The sequence below is a fragment of the Varroa destructor genome, unplaced genomic scaffold (assembly GCF_002443255.2).
Source record: "Varroa destructor unplaced genomic scaffold, Vdes_3.0 BEIS01000006.1, whole genome shotgun sequence".
NCBI classification, from domain to species: Eukaryota; Metazoa; Arthropoda; class Arachnida; order Mesostigmata; family Varroidae; genus Varroa; species Varroa destructor.
Window position 1 is genome coordinate 32,406,271 of NW_019211459.1, and position 14,833 is coordinate 32,421,103.

At 42.1% G+C, this 14,833-nt stretch overlaps 1 protein-coding gene across 1 annotated transcript in view; it reads left to right on the forward strand.

The window, feature by feature from the left end:
- The first annotated feature begins 44 nt into the window (after positions 1 to 44).
- LOC111252234 (uncharacterized) overlaps positions 45 to 14,833 on the forward strand; it is a 62,509-nt gene continuing 47,720 nt past the window's right edge. Inside the window, exon 1 of the mRNA XM_086992977.1 lies at positions 45 to 6,407. The gene's annotated coding sequence lies outside the window, so the exon portion shown is untranslated. The remainder of the gene's footprint in view (positions 6,408 to 14,833) is intronic.

A 14,833-nucleotide genomic window follows, 5' to 3' on the forward strand; every position in this document is an offset into this window, starting at 1 on the left:
AAGCAGAATTAAAGTTAAATGTTCTAAACCACTTCATTCTATTCGAAGTGGTGTCGCATCGAAACCACACTTTCACGTAAACCATCTTATTAAAGCAATGTCATACATTCCTTAACGCCATTACGCTGCAATTTAGACATTTTCGTAAGGAATAAGTAAACAATAACAAGTTTAGTATATATGGAAAGCCCAATTTGACCTCCTATCGAAAGCTGCACATAGCATTCAAATATTTTTACAAGTTCGCATACAGAAATTCATCAGGGTGTGCTTAAGCTATTTTAATTCTGTGGTAAATCGCACGCGCACCGTAAGAAACGCGTAGACTCTCGTTGCTTCTGGAAATTCTATGCTGCTTTTTTGATAGATTATTTTTTTAAATTTGAATACTAGATTATTCTCTTCTACAAACCGTAACTTTGTTTGTTGCACTGTATGTTGACGATGACTATTATAGCAGACTTGTCCACCGGGACTAGCGTCATCTACTAACCTATTGTAAATTTGTACGTTATCTTTGGTAGAAGCATATGTCGTTTTATTCTGCATTCTACATACGTTGATAGACAGGCAAAGAATAGGAGGGTATATAAGATCGGTAAAAAGTTTTATTTACAATTTTCACTAAGAACGATAAAAATCTTAGTCACATTGAAAAAGCGAAAACGTGACGCCATTTTCAGATGTACAAATGTCCAGCCCAAATTTTAACATTTAGAAACCTGGAAGCTATGGAATGCATTAGTACACTAACGGGCTCTTATTTTCAAAACCTAAGATTTATGGGTCTATATATGTATTACCATTAACAGTACGCGGCCATTCCACACAAAGCATACCTCAAATTATGGGAAATATATTTTCAAATAGTATAGAACTCTTGCAGAAGTGAATGTTTTAAGAAAGTTACATATAAGACTACTTACATAATAATGAAAAGAGTAGATTCGCACAAGAAATCAGAATAGAAGCTAACCTAGATGATATCCTTGCGGTATTTTTTCCAATTATCTCCCAAACGAACTAAACTTATCGTTTATTATGATTATTTTGTTAGTTTCAATTATTTTCAGGGAGCTAACATATATTATTAGGTCTGCAGCGTTGATTGTTGTAGATTAAATGATAGAGTCAGGTGCTACTAACACCACGCAACTCGCACGTATATTTTAGAATAGAATGGTCTATAGCTGCATGACTGTTGAACATAGTGCTTGTAGAAGACTTAGCAGAGCTCCGGAGGGTTCTTTTGTAGTAAGTAAGCTACCGCGAGTAATATAAGTTATCTTGAGGTTTTGTGTTTCGGCAATCGCTGGGAAGGTTATTCGATGCAGCATGTAGTTTCTGAAAAAAAAGCCGCTCTAATTTTTCCACACATTGGAAATGTACTCTTATATGATCATATAGCTTCTATCTGCAACACTTCACCCGCTATGGTTCTATAGTTGCTACTTGTAACACTTCACCCCCTCCAAAACTTGCTGACTCGAAATTCCTCCTCGGGGAGAGGTTTCAGGGGCAACCTGGAGCTCGAAGCGTTCCTTGGCCGGATGACGTCACGGCCCTCATTTTTCCAAGCCCCGTTGCTGCCTTCTCCCAGTCAACCCTCGAGGATGCCCTCGCTCCGGGGGCAGCCAGAGAGTGCGCGCGACGAAGCTGTTGAGGAGCCTTCCTGGCAGCCTGTGTTCCTCTTGGGTGCTGTGATGTGCAACCTCATTGTGAGGTGTCGTACCGCAAACTTTCTCTGTCTATTTGAACACATGGCTGAAACTCAGAAGACAGTACAAAAGCAGGCCATAGTGATGCACCAAGTTCTTCTTATGTTAGAAAAACAGTTGTTTTCGTACGTACTTTTTATTAAATTTCCGATTTGCTCTGTTGTCCTCCAAACTTTTACTTTAAACGTCCGAATAGAATGGAATTTCGTGTTACTATTGCTGCTTTTCAATAAAGCGGCAAACATATAATTTAGACAATCGAACCGATAAAAAGGGAGCAGGGCCCAATGGTGGTAGCGTGTATCCGCCCTCTGTACCACGAAGAGACACGAACAAACTCGGGAATCTATCTCTCAACAGGAACGCATCTACGTCATCACGAAGCTAGGCAGCAGCAGGTAGTTGTAATATCCTCTTCTATGCTCTGTGGCTATGCGCGAATAGACGGACTACTCCGTGACTCAGTGTGACCATCACCACCACGGCTGCTGCCGATGGGAGACCGTGGCGACTATTTGTTCGCTTCAATATAGCGATCGTATCTTTGGCGTACTTTTTCCATCGCTGTGCGCGTTCGCGGCGCCCTACGGCCCCGGCCATTTTTCTATGTCTCAGTTTGTTTCTGAGCACAACAACGTTTATAGTGCTGCTACTATTTTTTGACGACCCTGTACAACACCAGGCAACATTGCTGACTCGCTGTGTGTCCACGGCAGCCGGCCAGAAGAGCGCCACAAGAGCGTGTGCGCGTCTGCTATCGTTACGTTTCTATGATATCGCTACGATAGCGCTAGAGTATCGTAGTCTTAGCTTTTCCTCTTAATCTTCGCCTCTTCCGTCACGCAAATCTTGATTCGTTCGCGGGTTTGTGAGTGTGCTCCGTCGGGCCGTGGGTTATTGGTCGCTGGCTTGTCGACTCAACGATCCATATGCCCGCCTTTTACCACCATAATAAATGCTTTAGCTAGTTTGCTAGCCAGCCAACCAGATCGCCGTTCACTGTTTTTTTGCTAAGGGAACGTCTCTAGCTCTACACCGGGTGGTAAGTGTCGACTGGAAAGTGCCAACAGCTGTATCGCAGAAGCCAACTGTCGAACGCCAACAGCGAATGGTGAGCGACCGAACGCCGGACTCAGCGACAACAGCAGCAGCAGTGATATTGATGGGTAAACTGATGGGTGGAGAAATGAACTGCAGATAGTGTGAGGATACCCATTCACTAGTGCCGATGATGAAGGGCGGCGCGTTCCGCCTGTTGTCACCGTCGAGACGACGTCAACAATCTTGAGCGTGCGTAATTCTTTAGACTATTGCTGTTTGCTTTCTTGCTGTTCCACAGAGATTGATACTCGCCAGTTCGTTCTCTGCTGTTGTCGTAGTGGTAATGGCGTTCAACTTGTAATAGCAACCATAAAGATTGTCTCTAGTTTGCCGCTGACACTATGCTGGGAATAAATGAGGAGCAAAGTGAACAACGCGACAGCATCGAAAAGGAGACACCAACAGTAGCGGCAGTACCGAACAGCCGAACTAACAGGCGACTGCTGAGCAGCTACGAGCTGACTGCTGAGCGGACGACGTCAACGGGACAGTGCGGAATAGAATGGAACGGCGGTGCTGCTGCTGCTGCTGCTGCTAAGATAGTGGTTCGTTATTAGCCCCTGCCCTAATCCCTCTTCAACGACAGCAACTGCAGCCTGTGGAATAGCCGCCGGCACAGGTATGGAGTTCATGTTGCTGCTTGAACTCTTTTGGTGCTGTATGTATTGGAACGATGTGGTGGCAGGTAGTGCCAGTTGTACGCCACAGGAAACAAAAGGAATCTACCGGCAACACTAATAGAGGAGAACTTGTCATACCTACTCGACCGTTATTGGTGCAATAGCTGGATCGTTGTCCAGTCCCAGTGTCCAAGTCGATAGGTTCAGTTCAACTGGCGGTTGCTCTGCGGCTCTAACAAAACAGCAGCTGTTGCAGCAGCAGCATCAGACTAGTGTGACTGAAACAGTAACATCGAGTACGACAGGGTGAGCAAAGCAATAAGAGCAGCAGTTGCCGCAGGGGCGAGATCCGTGAATCTCGACACAACCGGCGCCCATTGAAACAGCGCTAAACACTACTACCGGCTGCTTAGCTGTTTTTTTTTTATTTGTCTCACTCTCATTAACGTAGAATACGAGTTCATATCTATGGTCGTCCAACAAAAACAGGGACAAAACAGCAACTTTAGTACCTAGAAGACCCAGTGGCATCTATTCGATGTCGGTGCGTGATCTGGGCTAAATCGCAACCGCACGTTTACTGTGATCATTATTGGCTAATAGAGAGTGAGATTCGTGTGTACGGAACGTTGTTCGTAACTTGTCCTGTCGTCGCCGTCGTCTATAGTTAGAACATTAACAACAACCAACGGCGACTTGTAGAAGACCTACCCCATAGCTAGCTGGACAGGGTCTTGAAAAGATAACCGATTTAAGCGGTAAGAAGCTCAGGAACACTCTAACATTAGCGATTGCATTAAGAATCACCGGCCGCCACTCGCGAAGCTAGCAGCTGGTCATTACCACCATTTGTAGCGATTGGTTGATTTTTCTCCCCTCCTTTTCGTTCGGTCCAGCTGCAATAACACGCGATAGCAACGCCTGCTACTACTAGTAGTAGTACTACTAACTACTACTACTACTACTACTACACTACTACTACTACACTACTACTACTACTAGTAGTACTACTACTACTACTAGTACTACTACTTTTACTAGTACTACTACTACTACTGCTACTACTACTACTACTAGTACTACCACTACTACTACTACTACTGCTACTACTACTACTATTACTACTACTACTACTAGTACTACTACTACTACTAGTACTAGTACTACTACTACTACTATTTGTACTTCTGCAATATAGCGATAGAGCAATAAGCAGAAAAATAATAATAACAAATGCTGCTATTAGTAGTGGAACAACAAAAGCGATTATTCTAGTTCGCGTATCTATCATCATCAGCGCATGCCACCGGCAGTGCGATTGGAAGCGATGCATTTTTAAGAGCAAGACAGCATTTGTGTGTCCACCTCTCTGTATGATAGTCACAACAGTAAATAACCGGTGCAAGAGCGACAGGTCAGCGCATTCTAGTGACAGTACGAGAACAACAGCAAAAGCAGTGCAAGCATATAGGTTCAAATACCCCAGCAAACAACCGCAGAGTCGCTGTGAGTTGTGTCCCTTTGCATGTTTGTGCATCTTGGCTATATCATATTTATCGTTAAGGGCTATCCGTCACTTCTAGGAGTTTTCATACCATCGTACCGGTAACGTCGAGAAGAACGTAGTTGTTAAGAAATAAAAGGGTTCATCTGTGAGGTTCTGCGATGCACCATAACATCGCCACTTCTACCAGTAGTAGATGCCGGTATGGGCACACGCGAAGATCGTGGGTCGTGGGGATCAGCCGCCAAGCAGCGCTTGTGTATCCACTTCAGTGTAGTGTTGCTAATTTGATCTTTTCTTCGTGCAGCACCTGTTTCATCTTATTCTAGCAGTCCGTCGCAGTGTCTGGATCAGAGGCAGAATCGAGCAGTGCAACTTATAGACCGAGTTTAGGAATCGCTGCTATCGTCAAGAGAGAAAACAGGGTCCCTACGAATGCTGGGCGGCGAGGGAGACGTAGCGTGGGGCAACTGCTATACGATTGCGGTACTACGACCGTGAACAACTCGGCAAGGTGCGATATCGGAATAGTAGTAGCAGCGGCAGTAGCATATGACATCAGTGATAGAAAGAGTAAATTCATCAACCAAGTGAGAAAAGGGACAACAACACTGTCGATATCTTCGGCGTAAATGGTGAAGCTATCTCCGAGGAGATCCTCAAGTCAGCCGATGGTTTTTATCACCGGAGCATCCGTCTTCTCTGAAACAGTGGCAAAACAGTTACCAGCCTACGTCCCCATGATATGCACGATCATACTCAACAGCACCTGACCACAGCTGTTTTATCTAGCTGTCACTACTTGGATTTAGTTTCAGCTTACGAATCCATGCGTCTCCTATATTGTCATTCCATGTGACCACAAACCTGTGTAATATCGCTGTCAACAACATTGTCGATCGGTTTTACGAACAGCCATATCAAAGAGTCGATTAGGAATCTGTTGACAGCGGTTACCGTGTCTCGGTACATTTCGTGTCCGGTCTTGGCTCTTGGTTCTCCGTGATGTCGATCCAAAGCAGGATATGAAGCTCTTCTATGAAGTGGCATCCACTCGATAAGCAGAAGAACAGGCACAGAGTTTTTGGGGTAAACAGTAACTGACAGAAGTCTATAGCTACTTTCTTACCTTTCTGCTAGTGCTACCTACCCCATACACACCCACGCAAACATACACAAGGTCAGCATACAAAAGTGTAAATAGACACATGTTTTTTCAGTGGTAGTAATCATAGAAGTGGAAGTTATGTGCCGTGATAGAGGCGTTTGCGGTGTCAGCAGGAAATAAAGATCGTTGGTGTTACGTTTGCCGTCGTCGTCGGATCGGATTGGATTAGAGCAGATCAGATGTGTCCGATGAATCTTATGAATCTAGTCTTATCATAGTCCAAATTGTTTGGGCTTGTAGTTGCTGCTATATGTAACGAATCATCGTATCATCCTCAAAACTAAACAGAACGAAAGGCAAGTATGCGCTTTAATATTATGAATGAAACTAATTAGTGAAACTAGCCGCTGCTAACAGTCCTGGTCTGTTTGGTTAATAATTAGTTGTTCTGTAGTTTCGTCGACAACGCAGAAAAACCTGTGTCGTACGCTAATATTGTCTTCAGATGTGAATAAACATCAGTAAAGACAGTACACTATTGTACTGCGATAGCAGTCAATAAAAGGAATTGTGACATTTGTTGTTGTACAGCATAGATAAATTTTTCGTTTTGCTACACCCAGCTGGCTACCGATGAATAGGCGACGACTGTCTTAAGTTGACGCACCGTTCATTCAGAGATATATTATAGATAATGCTTTAAGTGGGCAGGTTTGTCTTTGGCGCCTCCACTGCTGCTGATGCGCCAATTTTATGTGTCGCTTTTCTGAGGCCTACAGGAAAAGGGGCTTTTACCTATTACTGCTGCTGCTGCTACAGCGGGGCTTACTCTGCTGCCCACCAGGGCAGTAAGGGGAAATCGTAAGGATGGCTGACTAGCCGGCCATCCGACAACAGACCCAGCGGCGACTGCGGTGGTAACCCGATGAGTCATCGTCGAGCGGCTGCCGCCGCCGCCGCCACCACCGTCGCCACTGCTTTCGCATAGAACAGATACGGCGGTAAATACGCACATAAACTTACACAGCCGATTTGCTCGCTCGCTCACATCGACAGACAAACAGGCAGACAGATAGGCCACTCAGTACCATTACAGCGTTGCCACTGCCGTCGCCGTCGTCACCGCTAATACAGCGCAGTCCGTGGCGCCCAGGGCGGGCAAACCAGCGTGCGCTTAGCTTGAGAAGGGGTCTAGCTGTGGGTAGTACTCTATCAGCGCAACCAGCCAGCCAATCACCAAGATTTATTAATGTACAGATACATATATCTATCTAGAATACTATTAAACAACACAGTGTTACAGCCAATCGGCCATGGCGCCAGTGATACTTACTGATAACCTCGATGTTAGTACTGGCCTTTTAGGTTCGGTGGTTTGTTGGCTTAGCGTAATGGCCGTCTGATTAGTTCTACGATAATCATTCGGCATTGCTGCGATTCCTTAGTGCCTACTCCAGCGTAATTTAGTCATTCCGCCAGTTTGTCTGTCTCTAGCGCTTTCTTCCATTGTGACGATGGGTACGTAATGATCTTGTTCGTGAAGGTATCGCCGATGTCGTACTAGATCTCTATAGAAGCATCCGTCACTAAACTAAACCGATTGCTATTTGGGCTGTCCGTTCACCCGGCTATAGTTAAGACAGTGATATATTAGGCTGTTTCAAGCAAATCCGGCGGACCTTGGAAGTTGCAGAGCTTTTCAACAAGTTGGGCTGAAAAATGATGATTTTTCATTACGTGGTAGAGGTATTCTCCTTTATTTTGTATATACTTGTCCCAGCGCTCTGATGGCTTCTGAATAGTTATATACCTATTATTCGTGTTTGTGTATATAATTTCTCTATCTATGGATCAATAGTGGAACATGTTTTTAAGGCATAAGAAGCTTTGTAATTGCACGGATTCAGATAGAGAATAGGTGGATTGAAGCCGATGTTGGAGCTTCCTTTTCTCAATCCAGGAAATAATTGAGGTATGGCAATGAGGCCTGCCGTTATCGTCAAGTAATCAGACCATGTGCATTGTCTGCTATTATCGTGCTAACGATCCAAGAGCCTCTTAAGAACTCTAGGTAGCAGGCTGCCTTTCTTGTTTCATTTTCACCGAATATCTTATGGTAGCGGATGCCCCTGATGTTCATTGAGGGTACTATCGTCACCTCACTTAGAATCTACTCGACACCACCACGGAGCCGACTTCTTTCCAGTGTGACGCCGTTCTTTCGCCTGGCTTTTCTCCGGCTGGTGGTAGAGAATGAAACGTGCCTCGTTTGTGGCTAGCATATGCCCCAGGCGGATCTTGCATTGGAAATGCACGTAGAATACACCACATGCATTTCTCACTAGTCTGGAGTTAATACACGAAAAACCTACTTTTCACCCCGTTTCCATATTTCCGATGTTTGGATTATAATTCTGTATTATGCTACAAGTGAAATGGCATTTTTGGCCAATAGAGCCCTTCAAACTCTAATATGCGTTTTTGTGAGAAGCCTCCTAGTTTGCGATAATGCGTTCTTGTTTTTCGGGTCCCGACATTGTTATATTTTTGCTGGTGTTTAGCACTCCAGTCTCTGTTCTTTATTTATTTTGTATTATTCACGTACTGTGTTTTCACTTAAGGCCTCTTTGTCTACTGTCTGCACCAACCTTCGATGAATTTTCGCAGCGTTGTGACATTCAAGGAATAAAAACTTAGAGATGATTTTCAAGACTAAAAAAATTCTTCCTTCTGAGCTAATTTCTACTACAGTAAATTCAAGCTGTTTTCACACCGTTAAGTTTCTACGAGACTGGAGTACCTACCAGAAAACTTTAACACCTAGTGGAAAACTTGAATGAATAAGTTTTGTCGGGTTGAAAGGTTCGTCGGATTTTCTCGCAGCGGTATATATATATATATATATACGGAACAGCGATGCGTTTGTTGACAGAGGTTAAATTTAGATCGTGGAGTAAATATAGTCATAGTTCAGTAACTGCGAGGAAAAATGTGCAATGGATGTTTGATATGAGCACATAAGATACACATTTGGGGGATTACGGCGAAATAAAGTGACTACCTAGTAGGGTCCAATGCCTAGTGCTAGTACTAAATAGTACTCATTATTTAATATACTCAAGGAAAGTATCAAATCCTCAAATTTTCATACGAGGGCCTATAGCGGGATGGTAGTAATATTAGAACAAATTCAAATTTCATCAACAATTTACTATTACACGCCGTGTTTTAAAATTCTCATCGAAACGTATGAACATGACTGAACTGAACAGAATCGGAGAAATGAAAAGATTCCGCATGAAAGATCCTCGGCACCGGCCCGTGCAATAAAAAAAAAAGCAAAATAATTGCACGACTGTTTAGTTAAATTACAGATCGTATAATTCGTCATACGATACACGTGATATTTTTGTAGTTGTTGTTAAGTAGCTAAAAAGTAACCGAATTAATTCATAATATGTACACTGTACTGACAAGGCTGTGATGCAATATCTAATGTTATATATGTATAAATTACGTTAGTTCAAGAGCCTACATTCGCACTCTGATATATTTTTGCTATGTAGGATATACGCATTGAATACCAAAAAAGGGTCCAGTTATGTGCATAACACTTGGTGATTGCATTGTACATGATCTATTGCGCATACAAACATAGAATCTGGCGTTGAGGTGTACACCTGTGCATTTGTATCGCACTTAAGAGGCAGAGTACATGCGAAAATACCCATCTAATGCAGTCGAGCTTTATACCATGAGTACTGGCGTAGGTTCGTCGTCTATTCGGCAGGCGAATCATAATCTGTAGATGTACCGCTTCAGTTCTAAGGTCCGTGCATTGGTCAGTGTAAATTCGATTTTCGTGTCAGATCTGCTGACGATCTCAGGGAGTGACGTCTTCGTACGAACATGTGTTTGTGTATTACAATGTCCAGTGCATACATACCGATCAAACTCATTCAAAAAGTCGTCACCATAAGAACAGAGCGTCAGCATTTTTGAGTGCTCTCTAATGCTTGACGTTCGCTTACCGTATGCAAGTAAATGTTTTGTCGATGTTAGTTATTATGATACGTTGCAGTTGCCCCCTTGGAAATTTTCCTGCAACAGCTACTTGTGTCTAAGCTATGATAGGACTGAGCATTACTATAATGCAATTTGGCGATCTTACTTACCGTTTATGCGACGTATGTAATAAATAAGCTAGAACTACGCATGGAAATTGCTCAGTAGCTGGTTTTTCTGAATTTTATCGTATGATCAGCTTCGCCATTTCTATTATTAATTTTTGCCATTGTAAAAACTCGAATGTACTGTAAAAGTGAATTATTGTTATACATTAAGTTGGTCAAAAAATAATGGCAGTTTTTCCACCAACCAGAACAGTGTTTAACTTATAATATAAGTTAAACACTGTTCTGGTGAAAAAACATTCAGTATTCATTTGCCGTTACCCTTTGACTTTCTTCCATTTGCCACCCAATTAATTTATTCTGTCCAGTCAGATATTTTCAGGTCTAGTGTTGAAAAATTAATCCAGCTAGTTCTTGAGACCCTCTTTAGTTTTAATTAAATACCATAGACTTGAGATGCATAACTATAGCTAGCCCATCATGTTAGTCAATTAATAATGAATTGTTTGCCATCTGAGCTACTCAGTGGCATGATGTGGTGGATAGGGTGATGTTTATCTTCAGCTCCACAATGCCGTTTTTGAATCTAGCAAGTCTTTTACGTAGAATTAACGCGCTCGCTATTCCTGACGCAGCTGTCTTGGATTGATTCGACACCATGAGAATCAGACACAAGATGAGATTGAACAGGTGTCAAGAATGCCTTTTATTCACCTGAAATATCCTTCTTTGAAGCCGGAACTCGAGATAGTCCTGTTCGACGTAGAACAAAATTTCAACGGATTCGTTTAGGAGGACGAGAGTGCGTGCTATTCGATGATAATAGAAGTAAATAAACATTGAATGGGTACACGGAGAGAAGGTATTTGAAAAACGCCGGTTCGTTTTCACTAATCTGACAAAAAAGAAGGTTCCACACGAAGTGGTCGTGCGCCTGGCGAATATTTACACATAGCAATATCGGCGAATTTTTACTAAAAATACTACATATTCCATAATCTTGTAATTATAGATGTTTTCAAACATTATCGAGTAGGCTTTTGTTTAAGCCGCGACAAAGCTGCGAGCATGTACCTCCCACTAGCTAAAGGTCATGGGCGATCCTAGTAATTGTTGGTTGGCCTGCTTTTGCCACTGCGAGTTCTAAATATCGCATACGTGCATGCACAAATGCCGGCGGTTACCGAAAGCTCCGTTTGTCATTTCCATCATTTGCACGACGCGTGGTACATGTACTACTGACCTGTGATATTGATCGGAGTCGCAGCTAGCTACCTTTTGCTGACCAGCACCTAGAAGCTACTCATCCGCATTGATACGGACTACGCCAGTGTGGAAGCGTCTAGTCTAGGCAGACTGACTCTCATACTCTGGTCTAGACGCTTAGGTCTCCTAAAAACGGTCTCTCACACTGCCAATGATACACATAACGTAAATAATATTAAATTCCATACTGCATAGCCCTGGTTGATTTATTGTATAGCGTTTTGTCGCGTGCCGAACACTAAATCGCCGCCTTTACAACGGTTATCATGGTCGTCAACACTGATCGTTTAAGCTCTTTTCCTTACCATCAACGTTTCCCTATATAACTTGCTTTTGTGCGGACGTAATATACTATGCTTGGATTTGCAGAATGAGTACAAAAACGAGAAGCAATAGACAACGAAAATGAACCGCACGTAGATTTAAAGGTCCATTTTACTAGTGTCACTGTTCGTTTATCAAGATTTCTTTACACAACTGTTGAAACCTTATCATCCGCATGTATGAATTTGTGTGACGTATGCCTCTCATGTATGACGTGGTGATGAAATCATTCATACAATCTTACTTTCCGGCATAAAGATACGCACATTTACTATTTACGAAATAACATAAAGACTGATTCCGAATAGTTTTGACTTTTATAAATGACTCGCATCGCCTAGATAGGGCACTTCCGTTGACAATAAATTAACTTGTATCATTTGAACTCGCTCGGGAATTTCTCTTTGTCCATTTAAAAAAATAACCCTCATTGCTACTAACATCATCGAGTAGAAGTGAACATTATGGCACAGCAACAAATGCCAATCCGTGTGAGTCCTGCCGTGAATGGTCAAAGTAGAGGAAAAAATTCAATTTTACAACAAATTTAGCAATGGACATGGCACAAATCTAGAACAGACTTGAGGCAAAATGTTGTATTTACAGTTACTTAACCTCGACATACATAGTAAGGGTCCAAAAGTAGCGTCTCACTAAATCCACTATAGAATTAAAAAGAACTAAATAAAAAATATACATGAAAACCTATTACCTACTTAATAGTTTGTTCCTGTAGTTCTCGTTCAATTTTCAGGAATCGTAGCTTTCCCACATTGATTTAAACACGTTAAGTATATTAAGTCTATATAGGCTCAACTATGAATATCTTAGCAAATGTTTTATCACGTACGTAGTGCTATCGCTTTTTTCTTCAAGATGGCCTTCGAGCCATCTACTAGTGTCAGCAAACTTCATGAGTCATCTTTTCTCATTAGGATTTACATGTCCGCTAAGTATTTTGAATTTCTGGCTTTTCATACGTTGCTCGTTTGGTGTGTGTGAGTATTTCGCAAAGACATGTTATCTAATTATAGTATGGTTTGTAGTCTCTAAGCTGGTGTCCCTCATGGGTAGATCTCATTACTATTAGCTGCCATCAACAGGAAACTGTAGTATGCGAACTCGACCGAAATACTATCTGCCAAGCTTTACGGTCGAGGTTTTCAGTTCAAACACATTCAACACTTTCGTGCATATTGGTAAAACACTTCGCGAAGATTTTCACTTGACTTCACAAGTCCATGTTTTTCATGGCCAATGAGCAAGACGTACGCGTTGCTATGTGCTGTTGCTACGACGGTAATAGTCTTTTGCAGAGAAAATCAGGCCAAGGCTAAACTCTTTCAGAACACCTCAGAGGCAGCTCGGTCGTGGTCGGACAGTGATTTGAACCAGTCTCACTCATCCGTGAAGCAAGATTAGTTATAGGCACGCATTCCCGATAGAAGATTCTTAACCAACTTAAGCTACTTTGTAAGTAGCACTAACTATACAAATATGCTTAGCTTAGTGCTAGGCTAAGTATTCCCTGTAGAAGGTAACTGCGTCGTTACTGAATTGGGTTCAAACAAAATGCAGTTTGCCGTTTATTTGAAAATAGACTTTGTATGTAGACATTCACCTTTTTTTTTGGAATAATTCGAAAGAATTACTCATTAAACAGCTTGGATGAGCTATATCAGTGTAATTTGTTGACTTAAATGGGTTGCTGATAGTAATGGTCATATCGTTAGAAATACGTCGTTCATTAATCATTGGGCATTCCTCTTAATCGTTCCTGGTTGTATACATTTTCCCAGGAATTAAAAATAATGTGTTGATATAGCAATGTACGTCGAGCGGCCTTGGGCGTCGATGGCAAGGTCTTTCACAGTCTTTGGCGAGAAACAGCCGCCTAAAAAACTGACATTCTTACTGACGTAGCGTTCAACGTATGTGGCGATACTTTCAATGTGGCACATGCTTTGCTTCTCTGTTGCACTACACACGAGAGAAGGGAGCACCTTATAGGTTCACTTTTAAGTAAAAGTGGGTCCATAAATGCTAATTTTGCTGCGTGCCTACCTTGTTTTATTGTATATAAGGAAAAGAATAACCTTGTTTTAATTCCTGTCCTGTATTCGAGTACACGTCACCACGGTTTTCACTGAATGTTGTCAAATTTGATGTCATAATACTCAGTAGTTACTAAACCAACAGTACTTCCACGTATGCTCTTATGGTAAACTGACATGTTTAAAAACGAGTTACTCAATATTATAATTCTGAGCCGGATACAGGATCTGATATGAAAACGTTTTTCACAGTGATTTAGAAACTGAGTGGCCGCTACAATCGCTGATCGCTAAAATGAATTCGAGCGAGTAATGCCTATGTTGCGCATGTGTTTACACTGAGACAAGCTTTTAGGTGCAAGCCAAATGCACGGCCCTAGGCAGGAAAGCACACAGCTTGTACGTAAACATTATAGTACTATAATAGCATTGTGTGTCTCCAAGACTGTAGTTAATACAACTTCAGTAACTTTTAGGTCAATTCTAGCAGACACTTTGAGAACTGCTTACGGGCAGCAAATTTCAGAACATTCGTCTTAAACGCGTAGGTGCACTCGTAGTGAATATAAAAATTGAAACTAAAAATCATTGCTTTTGTCGTAGAAACGCCTTTAAGCCGATATTTCTTAAACAAAAAAAATGTCTGAGGCAATCATTTGCGTTTCGTCATCACCTGGAGATCGTATTTTGAGCACTTCTTAGTGCATAGTCATAAAGGCTAATTCAGAGTAAGTTGTATAAGCGTAATCGAGATCCAGCTGAGGGGTGTCTTTAATTGTAAGTAATGGTAAATACGCACAGAACTGCTTCTCACGGAGGTCAAGTTTATCCAGATTTCTACTGATTATGTTTGACTTGTTTGTCATTGACGATATCCGATCACACAACAGCGTCGCCGGCCAAGCTCCTTTTCGAAGCTAACAGCCTGGTTCTTCATCAACTAAAGTTTTGCAGTTGTTTCATTCACTCAATATGAACCCATGCCTCTCCTGCCCAAAGACTGAG